Here is a 16,412-nt window from a genome sequence, read left to right on the forward strand (position 1 = left end):
GCTGTGTGCCGCTGTGTATAGCTGTGTATAGCAGCTGTGTGTAGCAGCTGTGTGTGCAGCTGTGTGCAGCTGTGTGTAGCAGCTGTGTGTAGCAGCTGTGTGCCGCTGTGGATAGCTGTGTATAGCAGCTTTGTGCAGCAGCTGTGTGTAGCAGCTGTGTGTGCAGCTGTGTGCAGCTGTGTGTAGCAGCTGTGTGCAGCTGTGTATAGCAGCTGTGTGGTGCAGGTGTGTATAGCAGCTGTGTGCAGCTGTGTGCAGCTGTGTGCAGCTGTGTGGTGCAGGTGTGTATAGCAGCTGTGTGCAGCTGTGTGCAGCTGTGTGCAGCTGTGTATAGCAGCTGTGTGCAGCTGTGTATAGCAGCTGGATGTAGCTGTGTATAGCAGCTGAGTGCAGCTGTGTGTGTGGCTGTGTGTGTGGCTGTGTGTGTGGCTGTGTGTGTGAGCTGAGTGCAGCTGTGTGCAGCTGTGTGTAGCAGCTGTGTGTGTGAGCTGTGTGTGTGAGCTGAGTGTAGCAGCTGTGTATAGCAGCTGTGTGCAGCTGTGTGTAGCAGCTGTGTGTGAGCTGTGTGTGTGAGCTGTGTGTACCAGCTGTGTGTGTGGCTGTGTGTACCAGCTGTGTGTGTGAGCTGTGTGTACCAGCTGTGTGTGTAGCTGTGTGTACCAGTTGTGTGTGTGGCTGTGTGTGGCTGTGTATAGCAGCTGTGTGTGTGAGCTGTGTGCAGCTGTGTGTGTGTGGCTGTGTGTACCAGCTGTGTGTGTGAGCTGTGTGTACCAGCTGTGTGTGGCTGCGTGTGGCTGTGTGTACCAGCTGTGTGTGTAGCTGTGTGTACCAGCTGTGTGTGTGGCTGTGTGGCTGTGTGTACCAGCTGTGTGTGTGGCTGTGTGTGTGGCTGTGTGTGTTGCTGTGTGTACCAGCTGTGTGTGTAGCTGTGTGTACCAGCTGTGTGTACCAGCTGTGTGTGTGGCTGTGTGTGGCTGTGTGTACCAGCTGTGTGTGTAGCTGTGTGTACCAGCTGTGTGTACCAGTTGTGTGTGTGGCTGTGTGCAGCTGTGTGTAGCAGCTGCGTGTAGCTGTGTGTACCAACTGTGTGTGTGGCTGTGTGTAGCTGTGTGTACCAGCCGTGTGTGTGGCTGTGTGTATGGCTGTGTGTGTGGCTGTGTGTACCAGCTGTGTGTGTGGCTGTGTGTGGCTGTGTGTACCAGCTGTGTGTGTGGCTGTGTGTGTGGCTGTGTGTGTTGCTGTGTGTACCAGCTGTGTGTGTAGCTGTGTGTACCAGCTGTGTGTACCAGCTGTGTGTGTGGCTGTGTTTGGCTGTGTGTACCAGCTGTGTGTGTTGCTGTGTGTACCAGCTGTGTGTACCAGTTGTGTGTGTGGCTGTGTGCAGCTGAGTGTAGCAGCTGCGTGTAGCTGTGTGTACCAACTGTGTGTGTGGCTGTGTGTAGCTGTGTGTACCAGCTGTGTGTGTGGCTGTGTGTATGGCTGTGTGTGTGGCTGTGTGTACCAGCTGTGTGTGTAGCTGTGTGTACAAGCTGTGTGTACCAGCTGTGTGTGTGGCTGTGTGTACCAGCTGTGTGTACCAGCTGTGTGTGTGTGAGCTGTGTGTGAGCTGTGTGTGAGCTGAGTGTAGCAGCTGTGTGTGTGAGCTGCGTGTACCAGCTGTGTGTGTGAGCTGTGTGTACCAGCTGTGTGTGTGTGAGCTGAGTGTAACTGTGTGTACCAGCTGTGTGTGTGTGGCTGTGTGTAGCAGCTGTGTGTGTGAGCTGAGTGTGCAGCTGTGTGTGTGAGCTGCGTGTAGCTGTGTGTACCAGCTGTGTGTGTGTGGCTGTGTGTACCAGCTGTGTGTGTGAGCTGAGTGCAGCTGTGTGTGTAGCTGTGTGTGTGTGGCTGTGTGTGTAGCTGTTTGTGTGAGCTGTGTGTGTGGCTGTGTGTAGCTGTGTGTAGCAGCTGTGTGTACCAGCTGTGTGTGTAGCTGTGTGTGTGTGAGCTGTGTGTGTGGATGTGTTTAGCTGTGTGTAGCAGCTGTGTGTGTAGCTGTGTGTGTGTGGCTGTGTGTGTAGCTGTGTGTGTGAGCTGTGTGTGTGGCTGTGTGTAGCTGTGTGTAGCAGCTGTGTGTACCAGCTGTGTGTGTAGCTGTGTGTGTGTGAGCTGTGTGTGTGGCTGTGTGTAGCTGTGTGTAGCAGGTGTGTGTACCAGCTGTGTGCAGCTGTGTGTGAGCTGTGTGTGAGCTGTGTGTAACTGTGTGGACCAGCTGTGTGTGTGTGGCTGTGTGTGTGGCTGTGTGTAGCAGCTGTGAGTACCAGCTGTTTGTGTAGCTGTGTGTGTGTGGCTGTGTGTACCAGCTGTGTGTACCAGCTGTGTGCAGCTGTGTGTGAGCTGTGTGTGAGCTGTGTGTAACTGTGTGGACCAGCTGTGTGTGTACCAGCTGTGTGTGTAGCTGTGTGTAGCAGCTGTGTGTACCAGCTGTGTGTGTAGCTGTGTGTACCAGCTGTGTGTGTAGCTGTGTGTGTGTGGCTGTGTGTAGCAGCTGTGAGTACCAGCTGTGTGTGTGGCTGTGTGTAACTGTGTGTACCAGCTGTGTGTGTGTGGCTGTGTGTGTGGCTGTGTGTACCAGCTGTGAGTACCAGCTGTGTGTGTGGCTGTGTGTGTAGCTGTGTGTGTGTAGCTGTGAGTACCAGCTGTTTGTGTAGCTGTGTGTGTGTGGCTGTGTGTACCAGCTGTGTGTACCAGCTGTGTGTACCAGCTGTGTGTGAGCTGTGTGTGTGTGAGCTATGTGTGTAGCTGTGTGTACCAGCAGTGTGTGTGGCTGTGTGTGTGTGGCTGTGTGTACCAGCTGTGAGTACCAGCTGTGTGTGTGGCTGTGTGTAGCTGTGTGTAGCAGCTGTGTGTGTGTCTGTGTGAGCTGTGTGTACCAGTTGTGTGTGTAGCTGTGTGTGTGTGGCTGTGTGTCAGCTGTGTGTGTAGCTATGTGTACCAGCTGTGTGTGTGGCTGTGTGTGTGGCTGTGTGTACCAGCTGTGTGTACCAGCTGTGTGTGTGTGGCTGTGTGTGTAGCTGTGTACCAGCTGTGTGTACCAGCTGTGTGTGTGTGGTTGTGTGTGTGTGGCTGTGTGTAGCAGCTGTGTGTACCAGCTGTGTGTGTGGCTGTGTGTAGCTGTGTACCAGCTGTGAGTACCAGCTGTGTGTGTGAGCTGTGTGTACCAGTTGTGTGTGCCAGCTGTGTGTACCAGCTGTGTGTGTGTGGTTGTGTGTGTGTGGCTGTGTGTACCAGCTGTGTGTACCAGCTGTGTGTACCAGCTGTGTGTACCAGCTGTGAGTACAAGCTGTGTGTGTAGCTGTGTGTACCAGCTGTGTGTACCAGCTGTGTGTGTGTGGCTGTGTGTAGCTGTGTGTAGCAGCTGTGTGTGTGTGGCTGTGTGTGTAGCTGTGTGTACCAGCTGTGTGTACCAGCTGTGTGTGTGGCTGTGTGTGTGTGTAGCTGTGTGTACCAGCTGTGTGTACCAGCTGTGTGTACCAGCTGTGTGTACCAGCTGTGTGTGTGGCTGTGTGTGTGTGTAGCTGTGTGTACCAGCTGTGTGTGCCAGCTGTGTGTGTGGCTGTGTGTGTGTAGCTGTGTGTACCAGCTGTGTGTGTGGCTGTGTGTGTAGCTGTGTGTGTAGCTGTGTGTACCAGCTGTGTGTACCAGCTGTGTGTAGCTGTGTGTGTGTGAGCTGTGTGTGTGTGTGAGCTGTGTGTGTGTGAGCTGCGTGTGTGTGGCTGTCAGTACCAGCTGTGTGTGTAGATGTGTGTGTGTGTGTAGCTGTGTGTGTGGCTGTGTGTACCAGCTGTGTGTGTGGCTGTGTGTAGCAGCTGTGTGTGTGTGGCTGTGTGTGTAGCTGTGTGTGTGTAACTGTGTGTACCAGCTGTGTGTGTGGCTGTGTGTGTGTAGCTGTGTGTAGCAGCTGTGTGTGTGTGGCTGTGTGTGTGGCTGTGTGTACCAGCTGTGTGTGGCTGTGTGTGTGTGACTGTGTGTGTGTGGCTGTGTGTACCAGCTGTGTGTGCCAGCTGTGTGTGTGGCTGTGCGGGCGTCTCTCACAGGGGCACTCCCAGCGAGGGGGGCAGCAGGGGTCCGAGTCCACCCTGAGGGGGGCCCCGAGGAGCCCGCAGGGGGCCCCCCCAGGGGGGCTCAGCGACGGGGGGCAGAGGTCGCTGAGGTTGAGGAGCAGCGGGCGCTGGCGGAGGCAGAAGCTGAGGACGCACGGAGACACACGGACCCAGGTGGACTCCTGAGGGGTAGAGGAAGGGTCAGACACATAGAGATCCATAGAGATTCATAGAGACCCATAGAGATTCATAGAGACCCATAGAGACTCATAGACTCATAGAGACACACGGACCCAGGTGGACTCCTGAGGGGTAGAGGAAGGGTCAGATACATAGAGATCCATAGAGATTCATAGAGACCCATAGAGACTCATAGACTCATAGAGACACACGGACCCAGGTGGACTCCTGAGGGGTAGAGGAGAAGAGTCAGACTCTTAGAGACACACAGAGACTCATAGAGACTCATAGACTCATAGAGACTCATAGAGACTCATAGAGACACACGGACCCAGGTGGACTCCTGAGGGGTAGAGGAGAAGAGTCAGACTCTTAGAGACACACAGAGACTCATAGAGACTCAAAGACTCATAGAGACTCATAGAGACACACGGACTCAGGTGGACTCCTGAGGGGTAGAGGAAGGGTCAGACACACAGAGACTCATAGAGATTCATAGACACATAGAGACTCATAGAGACACACGGACCCAGGTGGACTCCTGAGGGGTAGAGGAGAAGAGACAGACTCATAGAGACACATGGAGACACATAGACTCATAGAGACACAAAGAGACGGACCCAGGTGGACTCCTGAGGGGTAGAGGGAGGGTCAGACTCTTAGAGACACACAGAGACTCATAGAGACTCATAGACTCATAGAGACTCATGGAGACACACGGACCCAGGTGGACTCCTGTGGGGTAGGGGAAGGGTCAGACTCACAGACTCATAGAGATCCATAGACTCATAGAGACTCATAGAGACACATAGACTCATAGAGAAACACGGACCCAGGTGGACTCCTGTGGGGAAGAGGAAGGGTCAGACTCATAGAGATCCATAGAGACACATGGAGACACATGGAGACACATAGACTCATAGAGATCCATAGACTCATAGAGACTCATAGAGACTCATAGAGACTCATAGAGACTCATAGAGACACTCGGACCCAGGTGGACTCCTGAGGGGTAGAGGAGACGAGTCAGACTCCTCATAGAGACTCATAGAGACTCATAGACTCATAGAGACTCATAGAGACACACGGACTCAGGTGGACTCCTGAGGGGTAGAGGAAGGGTCAGACACACAGAGACTCATAGACTCATAGAGACTCATAGAGACACACGGACCCAGGTGGACTCCTGAGGGGTAGAGGAAGGGTCAGACACACAGAGACTCATTGAGATTCATAGACACATAGAGACTCATAGAGACTCATAGAGACACACGGACCCAGGTGGACTCCTGAGGGGTAGAGGAGAAGAGACAGACTCTTCATAGAAACTCATAGAGACTCATAGAGACTCATAGACTCATAGAGACTCATAGAGACACACGGACTCATAGAGACTCATAGAGACTCACGGACCCAGGTGGACTCCTGAGGGGTAGAGGAGAAGAGACAGACTCATAGAGACACATGGAGACACATAGACTCATAGAGACACAAAGAGACGGACCCAGGTGGACTCCTGAGGGGTAGAGGGAGGGTCAGACTCTTAGAGACACACAGAGACTCATAGAGACTCATAGACTCATAGAGACTCATGGAGACAGACGGACCCAGGTGGACTCCTGTGGGGTAGACGAAGGTCAGACTCCTCATAGAGACACACAGACTCATAGAGACTCATAGAAACTCATAGAGAAACACGGACCCAGGTGGACTCCTGTGGGGTAGGGAGAAGAGACAGACTCCTCATAGAGACTCATAGAGACTCATAGACACATAGAGACACACGGACCCAGGTGGACTCCTGTGGGGTAGAGGAAGGTCAGACTCATAGAGACTCATAGAGACACATAGACTCATAGAGACACACGGACCCAGGTGGACTCCTGTGGGGTAGGGAGAAGGGTCAGACTCATAGAGATCCATAGACTCATAGAGATCCATAGAGACACACGGACCCAGGTGGACTCCTGTGGGGTAGGGAGAAGGGTCAGACTCTTCATAGAGACTCATAGAGACACATAGACTCATAGAGACACACGGACCCAGGTGGACTCCTGTGGGGTAGGGAGAAGAGACAGACTCATAGAGATCCATAGACTCATAGAGATCCATAGAGACACATAGAGAAACACGGACCCAGGTGGACTCCTGTGGGGTAGAGGAAGGGTCAGACTCTTAGAGACACACAGAGACTCATAGAGACTCATAGACTCATAGAGACTCATGGAGACACACGGACCCAGGTGGACTCCTGTGGGGTAGGGGAAGGGTCAGACTCACAGACTCATAGAGATCCATAGACTCATAGAGACTCATAGAGACTCATAGACTCATAGAGAAACACGGACCCAGGTGGACTCCTGTGGGGTAGAGGAAGGGTCAGACTCATAGAGATCCATAGAGACACATGGAGACACATGGAGACACATAGACTCATAGAGACACACGGACCCAGGTGGACTCCTGTGGGGTAGGGAGAAGGGTCAGACTCATAGAGATCCATAGACTCATAGAGACTCATAGACTCATAGAGATCCATAGAGACTCATAGAGACACACGGACCCAGGTGGACTCCTGTGGGGTAGGGAGAAGGTCAGACTCCTCATAGAGACACACAGACTCATAGAGACACATAGAGACTCATAGAGACACATAGAGACACACAGACTCATAGAGACACACAGACTCATAGAGACACACAGACACATAGAGACTCATAGACACATAGAGACACACAGACTCATAGAGACTCATAGACTCATAGAGACACACAGACTCATAGAGACTCATAGACTCATAGAGACACACAGACACATAGAGACACACAGACACATAGAGACTCATAGACACAAAGAGACACACAGACTCATAGACTCATAGAGACTCATAGACTCATAGAGACACACAGACTCATAGAGACTCATAGACTCATAGAGACACACAGACACATAGAGACACACAGACACATAAAGACTCATAGACACATAGAGACACACAGACTCATAGAGACTCATAGACACATAGAGACACACAGACACATAGAGACTCATAGACTCATAGAGACACACAGACTCATAGAGACACACAGACTCATAGAGACTCATAGAGACTCATAGAGACACACAGACTCATAGAGACTCATAGAGACTCATAGAGACACATAGAGACACACAGACTCATAGAGACACATAGAGACACACAGACTCATAGAGACACATAGAGACACACAGACTCATAGAGACACATAGAGACACACAGACTCATAGAGACACATAGAGACACACAGACTCATAGAGACACACAGACTCATAGACTCATAGAGACTCATAGAGACACATAGAGACACACAGACTCATAGAGACACACAGACTCATAGAGACACACAGACTCATAGATACACATAGAGACACACAGACTCATAGAGACACACGGACTCATAGAGACTCATAGAGACACACAGACTCATAGAGACACACAGACTCATAGAGACACATAGACTCATAGAGACTCATAGACACATAGAGACACACAGACTCATAGAGACACATAGAGACACACAGACTCATAGAGACACATAGAGACACACAGACTCATAGAGACACATAGAGACACACAGACTCATAGAGACACACAGACTCATAGAGACACACAGACTCATAGAGACACATAGAGACACACAGACTCATAGAGACACACGGACTCATAGAGACTCATAGAGACACACAGACTCATAGAGACACACAGACTCATAGAGACTCATAGAGACACATAGACTCATAGAGAAACACGGACCCAGGTGGACTCCTGTGGGGTAGAGGAAGGGTCAGACTCATAGAGATCCATAGAGACACATGGAGACACATGGAGACACATAGACTCATAGAGACACACGGACCCAGGTGGACTCCTGTGGGGTAGGGAGAAGGGTCAGACTCATAGAGATCCATAGACTCATAGAGACTCATAGACTCATAGAGATCCATAGAGACTCATAGAGACACACGGACCCAGGTGGACTCCTGTGGGGTAGGGAGAAGGTCAGACTCCTCATAGAGACACACAGACTCATAGAGACACATAGAGACTCATAGAGACACATAGAGACACACAGACTCATAGAGACACACAGACTCATAGAGACACACAGACACATAGAGACTCATAGACACATAGAGACACACAGACTCATAGAGACTCATAGACTCATAGAGACACACAGACTCATAGAGACTCATAGACTCATAGAGACACACAGACACATAGAGACACACAGACACATAGAGACTCATAGACACAAAGAGACACACAGACTCATAGACTCATAGAGACTCATAGACTCATAGAGACACACAGACTCATAGAGACTCATAGACTCATAGAGACACACAGACACATAGAGACACACAGACACATAAAGACTCATAGACACATAGAGACACACAGACTCATAGAGACTCATAGACACATAGAGACACACAGACACATAGAGACTCATAGACTCATAGAGACACACAGACTCATAGAGACACACAGACTCATAGAGACTCATAGAGACTCATAGAGACACACAGACTCATAGAGACTCATAGAGACTCATAGAGACACATAGAGACACACAGACTCATAGAGACACATAGAGACACACAGACTCATAGAGACACATAGAGACACACAGACTCATAGAGACACATAGAGACACACAGACTCATAGAGACACATAGAGACACACAGACTCATAGAGACACACAGACTCATAGACTCATAGAGACTCATAGAGACACATAGAGACACACAGACTCATAGAGACACACAGACTCATAGAGACACACAGACTCATAGATACACATAGAGACACACAGACTCATAGAGACACACGGACTCATAGAGACTCATAGAGACACACAGACTCATAGAGACACACAGACTCATAGAGACACATAGACTCATAGAGACTCATAGACACATAGAGACACACAGACTCATAGAGACACATAGAGACACACAGACTCATAGAGACACATAGAGACACACAGACTCATAGAGACACATAGAGACACACAGACTCATAGAGACACACAGACTCATAGAGACACACAGACTCATAGAGACACATAGAGACACACAGACTCATAGAGACACACGGACTCATAGAGACTCATAGAGACACACAGACTCATAGAGACACACAGACTCATAGAGACTCATAGAGACACATAGACTCATAGAGACTCATAGAGACACACAGACTCATAGAGACACACGGACTCATAGAGACTCATAGAGACACACAGACTCATAGAGACACACAGACTCATAGAGACTCATAGAGACACACAGACTCATAGAGACTCATAGAGACCCATAGAGACACACAGACTCATAGAGACCCACAGACTCATAGAGACTCATAGAGACACACAGACTCATAGAGACACACAGACTCATAGAGACACACAGACTCATAGAGACCCACAGACTCATAGAGACCCACAGACTCATAGAGACTCATAGAGACACACGGACCCACGTGGACTCCTGTGGGGTAGGGGGAAGGGGCAGACACACAGACTCATAGAGACACATAGAGACCCATAGAGACTCATAGACTCATATAGACACATAGAGACACATAGAGACTCATAGAGATCCATAGACTCATAGAGACTCATAGAGACACATAGACTCATAGAGACACATAGAGACTCATAGAGACTCATAGACTCATAGAGACTCATAGAGACTCATAGAGACACACAGACCCAGGTGGACTCCTGTGGGGTAGGGAGAAGGGTCAGACACATAGAGACACACAGACTCATAGAGATCCATAGAGACCCATAGAGACACACAGACTCATAGAGACTCATAGACTCATAGAGACACACGGACTCATAGAGACACATAGAGACACATAGAGACACACAGACTCATAGAGACACATAGAGACACATAGAGACACACAGACTCATAGAAACACACAGACTCATACAGACTCATAGAGACCCATAGAGACACACAGACTCATAGAGACACACAGACCCATAGAGACACACAGACTCATAGAGAAACACGGAGCCACGTGGACTCCTGTGGGGTAGGGGAAGGGTCAGACTCCTCATAGAGACACATAGAGATCCATAGAGACCCATAGAGACCCATAGAGATACACAGACTCATAGAGACACACAGACTCATAGAGACTCATAGAGACACATAGAGACTCATAGAGATCCATAGAGACCCATAGAGACTCATAGAGACACATAGAGACACACAGACTCATAGAGACACACAGACTCATAGAGACACACAGACTCATAGAGACACATAGAGACACACAGACTCATAGAGACACACAGACTCATAGAGATACATAGAGACACAGACTCATAGAGACACATAGAGACACACAGACTAATAGAGACACACAGACCCATAGAGACCCATAGAGACCCATAGAGACACACAGACTCATAGAGACACACAGACACATAGAGACCCATAGAGACCCATAGAGACACACAGACTCATAGAGATCCATAGAGACAAACAGACTCGAGAGACACAGACTCATAGAGACACACAGACTCATACAGACTCATAGAGACCCATAGAGACACACGGACTCATAGAGACACATAGACTCATAGAGACTCAGAGACACACAGACTCATAGAGACACACAGACTCATAGAGACTCATAGAGACACACAGACTCATAGAGACTCATAGAGACCCACAGACTCATAGAGACTCATAGAGACACACAGACTCATAGAGACTCATAGAGACATACAGACTCATAGAGACTCATAGAGACACACAGCCTCATAGAGACCCATAGAGACACATAGACTCATAGAGACATAGAGACCCATAGAGACACACAGACTCATAGAGATCCATAGAGAAACACAGACTCATAGAGACTCATAGAGACACACAGACTCATAGAGACTCATAGAGACACACAGACTCGTAGAGACACATAGAGAAACACAGACTCATAGAGACCCATAGAGACCCACAGAATTATAGAGACCCATAGAGACACACAGACTCATAGAGACACATAGAGACACACAGACTCGTAGAGACTCATAGAGACACACAGACTCATAGAGACCCATAGAGACCCACAGACTCATAGAGACTCATAGAGACACACAGACTCATAGAGACTCATAGAGACACACAGACTCATATAGACTCATAGAGACACACAGACTCATAGAGACACACAGACTCATAGAGACTCATAGAGACACACAGACTCGTAGAGACTCATAGAGACACAAAGACTCATAGAGACCCATAGAGACCCACAGACTCATAGAGACCCATAGAGACACACAGACTCATAAAGACACATAGAGACACACAGACTCATAGAGAAACATAGAGACACACAGACTCATAGAGACACACAGACTCATAGAGACACACAGACTCATAGAGACCCATAGAGACCCACAGACTCAGAGAGATCCATAGAGACCCACAGACTCATAGAGACACACGGACTCATAGAGACTCATAGAGAAACACAGACTCATAGAGACACACAGACTCATAGAGACTCATAGAGACACACAGACTCATAGAGACCCACAGACTCATAGAGACTCATAGAGACACACAGACTCATAGAGACCCACAGACTCATATAGACTCATAGAGACACACAGACTCATAGAGACTCATAGAGACCCATAGAGACACACAGACTCATAGAGACCCACAGACTCATAGAGACTCATAGAGACACACAGACTCATAGAGACCCACAGACTCATAGAGACACACAGACTCATAGAGACCCACAGACTCATAGAGACCCACAGACTCATAGAGACTCATAGAGACACACGGACCCACGTGGACTCCTGTGGGGTAGGGGGAAGGGGCAGACACACAGACTCATAGAGACACATAGAGACCCATAGAGACTCATAGACTCATATAGACACATAGAGACACATAGAGACTCATAGAGATCCATAGACTCATAGAGACTCATAGAGACACATAGACTCATAGAGACACATAGAGACTCATAGAGACTCATAGACTCATAGAGACTCATAGAGACTCATAGAGACACACAGACCCAGGTGGACTCCTGTGGGGTAGGGAGAAGGGTCAGACACATAGAGACACACAGACTCATAGAGATCCATAGAGACCCATAGAGACACACAGACTCATAGAGACTCATAGACTCATAGAGACACACGGACCCACGTGGACTCCTTTAGGGTAGGGGAAGGGGCAGACTCCTCATAGAGACACATAGACTCATAGAGACACACAGACTCATAGAGACACATAGAGACACATAGAGACACACAGACTCATAGAGACACATAGAGACACATAGAGACACACAGACTCATAGAGACACACAGACTCATACAGACTCATAGAGACCCATAGAGACACACAGACTCATAGAGACACACAGACTCATAGAGACACACAGACTCATAGAGACCCATAGAGACACACAGACTCATAGAGAAACACGGAGCCACGTGGACTCCTGTGGGGTAGGGGAAGGGTCAGACTCCTCATAGAGACACATAGAGATCCATAGAGACCCATAGAGACCCATAGAGATACACAGACTCATAGAGACACACAGACTCATAGAGACTCATAGAGACTCATAGAGACCCATAGAGATCCATAGAGACACACGGACCCACGTGGACTCCTGTGGGGTAGGGGGAAGGGTCAGACTCCTCATAGAGACTCATAGAGATCCATAGAGACCCATAGAGACACACAGACTCATAGAGACACACAGACTCATAGAGACACATAGAGACACACAGACTCATAGAGACACACAGACTCATAGAGACACACAGACTCATAGAGACACATAGATAAAACTCATAGACTCATAGAGAAACACGGACCCACGTGGACTCCTATGGAGTAGGAGAAGGGTCAGACTCGTAGAGACTCATAGAGACTCACAGACTCATAGACACACACACTCATAGAGACACATAGAGACACACAGACTCATAGAGACACACAGACTCATAGAGATACATAGAGACACAGACTCATAGAGACACATAGAGACACACAGACTAATAGAGACACACAGACCCATAGAGACCCATAGAGACTCATAGAGACACACAGACACATAGAGACCCATAGAGACCCATAGAGACACACAGACTCATAGAGATCCATAGAGACAAACAGACTCGAGAGACACAGACTCATAGAGACACACAGACTCATACAGACTCATAGAGACCCATAGAGACACACGGACTCATAGAGACACATAGACTCATAGAGACTCAGAGACACACAGACTCATAGAGACACACAGACTCATAGAGACTCATAGAGACACACAGACTCATAGAGACTCATAGAGACCCACAGACTCATAGAGACTCATAGAGACACACAGACTCATAGAGACTCATAGAGACATACAGACTCATAGAGACTCATAGAGACACACAGCCTCATAGAGACCCATAGAGACACATAGACTCATAGAGACATAGAGACCCATAGAGACACACAGACTCATAGAGATCCATAGAGACACACAGACTCATAGAGACTCATAGAGACACACAGACTCATAGAGACTCATAGAGACACACAGACTCGTAGAGACTCATAGAGAAACACAGACTCATAGAGACCCATAGAGACCCACAGAATCATAGAGACCCATAGAGACACACAGACTCATAGAGACACATAGAGACACACAGACTCGTAGAGACTCATAGAGACACACAGACTCATAGAGACCCATAGAGACCCACAGACTCATAGAGACTCATAGATACACACAGACTCATAGAGACTCATAGAGACACACAGACTCATATAGACTCATAGAGACACACAGACTCATAGAGACACACAGACTCATAGAGACTCATAGAGACACACAGACTCGTAGAGACTCATAGAGACACAAAGACTCATAGAGACCCATAGAGACCCACAGACTCATAGAGACCCATAGAGACACACAGACTCATAAAGACACATAGAGACACACAGAGTCATAGAGAAACATAGAGACACACAGACTCATAGAGACACACAGACTCATAGAGACACACAGACTCATGGACACCCATAGAAACCCACAGACTCATAGAGACCCACAGACTCATAGAGACCCATAGAGACCCACAGACTCAGAGAGATCCATAGAGACCCACAGTCTCATAGAGACCCACAGACTCATAGACACCCATAGAAACCCACAGACTCATAGAGACCCACAGACTCGTAGAGACCCACAGACTCGCAAAGACCCACAGACTCATAGAGACCCACAGACTCATCACACAGAGACCCACAGACTCATAGAGACCCACAGACTAATAGAGACCCACAGACTCAGAAACCCACAGACTCATAGAGACCCACAAACTCATCACACAGAGACCCACAGACTCATAGAGACCCACAGACTCATCACACAGAGACCCACAGACTCATAGAGACCCACAGACTCATAGAGACCCACAGACTCACCACACAGAGACCCACAGACTCACCACACAGAGACCCACAGACTCGCCACACACAGACACACAGACTCACCACACAGAGACCTACAGACTAACCACACAGAGACCCACAGACTCACCACACAGAGACCCACAGACTCACCACACAGAGACCCACAGACTCACCACACAGAGACCCACAGACTCACCACACAGAGACCCACAGACTCACCACACAGAGACCCACAGACTCACCACACAGAGACCCACAGACTCACCACACAGAGACCCACAGACTCACCACACAGAGACCAACAGACTCATCACACAGAGACCCACAGACTCACCACACAGAGACCCACAGACTCACCACACAGAGACCCACAGACTCACCACACAGAGACCCACAGACTCACCACACAGAGACCCACAGACTCACCACACAGAGACCCAAAGACTCACCACACAGAGACCCACAGACTCACCACACAGAGACCCACAGACTCACCACACAGAGACCCACAGACTCACCACACAGAGACCCACAGTCTCACCACACAGAGACCCACAGACTCACCACACAGAGACCCACAGACTCACCACACAGAGACCCACAGACTCACCACACAGAGACCCACACCTCACCACACAGAGACCCACAGACTCGCCACACACAGACACACAGACTCACCACACAGAGACCTACAGACTAACCACACAGAGACCCACAGACTCACCACACAGAGACCCACAGACTCACCACACAGAGACCCACAGACTCACCACACAGAGACCCACAGACTCACCACACAGAGACCCACAGACTCACCACACAGAGACCCACAGACTCACCACACAGAGACCCACAGACTCACCACACAGAGACCCACAGACTCACCACACAGAGACCAACAGACTCATCACACAGAGACCCACAGACTCACCACACAGAGACCCACAGACTCACCACACAGAGACCCACAGACTCACCACACAGAGACCCACAGACTCACCACACAGAGACCCACAGACTCACCACACAGAGACCCAAAGACTCACCACACAGAGACCCACAGACTCACCACACAGAGACCCACAGACTCACCACACAGAGACCCACAGACTCACCACACAGAGACCCACAGACTCACCACACAGAGACCCACAGACTCACCACACAGAGACCCACAGACTCATCACACAGAGACCCACAGACTCACCACACAGAGACCCACAGACTCACCACACAGAGACCTACAGACTCACCACACAGAAACCCACAGACTCACCACACAGAGACCCACAGACTCACCACACAGAGACCCACAGACTCACCACACAGAGACCCACAGACTCACCACACAGAGACCCACAGACTCACCACACAGAGACCCACAGACTCACCACACAGAGACCCACAGACTCACCACACAGAATCCAACTTCTCACCTCGCACTTGGCAGCCACCGTATGGGTGAAGATGGGTGGAGGCTGGGTGGAAATTAACGAATCATCGGTCGTGGAGACCCAAGGCTTCTTCCCAAGAGGAGTTGACACCTACACACAGCGCACTCTGAGACCCAGTCTACACCCCGAGTCTCTAGACCCCGAGTCTCTAGACACCGAGTCTCTAGACCC

The 16,412-nt window shown here is 49.4% G+C and overlaps 1 protein-coding gene across 1 annotated transcript in view; it reads right to left on the reverse strand.

Annotated features, from left to right (window-relative positions):
- Positions 1-16,412, reverse strand: part of LOC142908377 (uncharacterized) — a 65,834-nt gene that overhangs the window by 2,816 nt on the left and 46,606 nt on the right. The window contains exons 8-9 of the mRNA XM_076058948.1: positions 16,224-16,331; positions 4,072-4,261 (exon numbers count right to left, since the gene is read on the reverse strand). The gene's annotated coding sequence lies outside the window, so the exon portion shown is untranslated. The remainder of the gene's footprint in view (positions 1-4,071; positions 4,262-16,223; positions 16,332-16,412) is intronic.

This window comes from Petromyzon marinus (genome assembly GCF_048934315.1).
Source record: "Petromyzon marinus isolate PM22_M1 ecotype Great Lakes invasive population chromosome 80 unlocalized genomic scaffold, UKy_Petmar_22M1.pri1.0 chr80_unloc.5, whole genome shotgun sequence".
Lineage (NCBI taxonomy): Eukaryota > Metazoa > Chordata > Hyperoartia > Petromyzontiformes > Petromyzontidae > Petromyzon > Petromyzon marinus.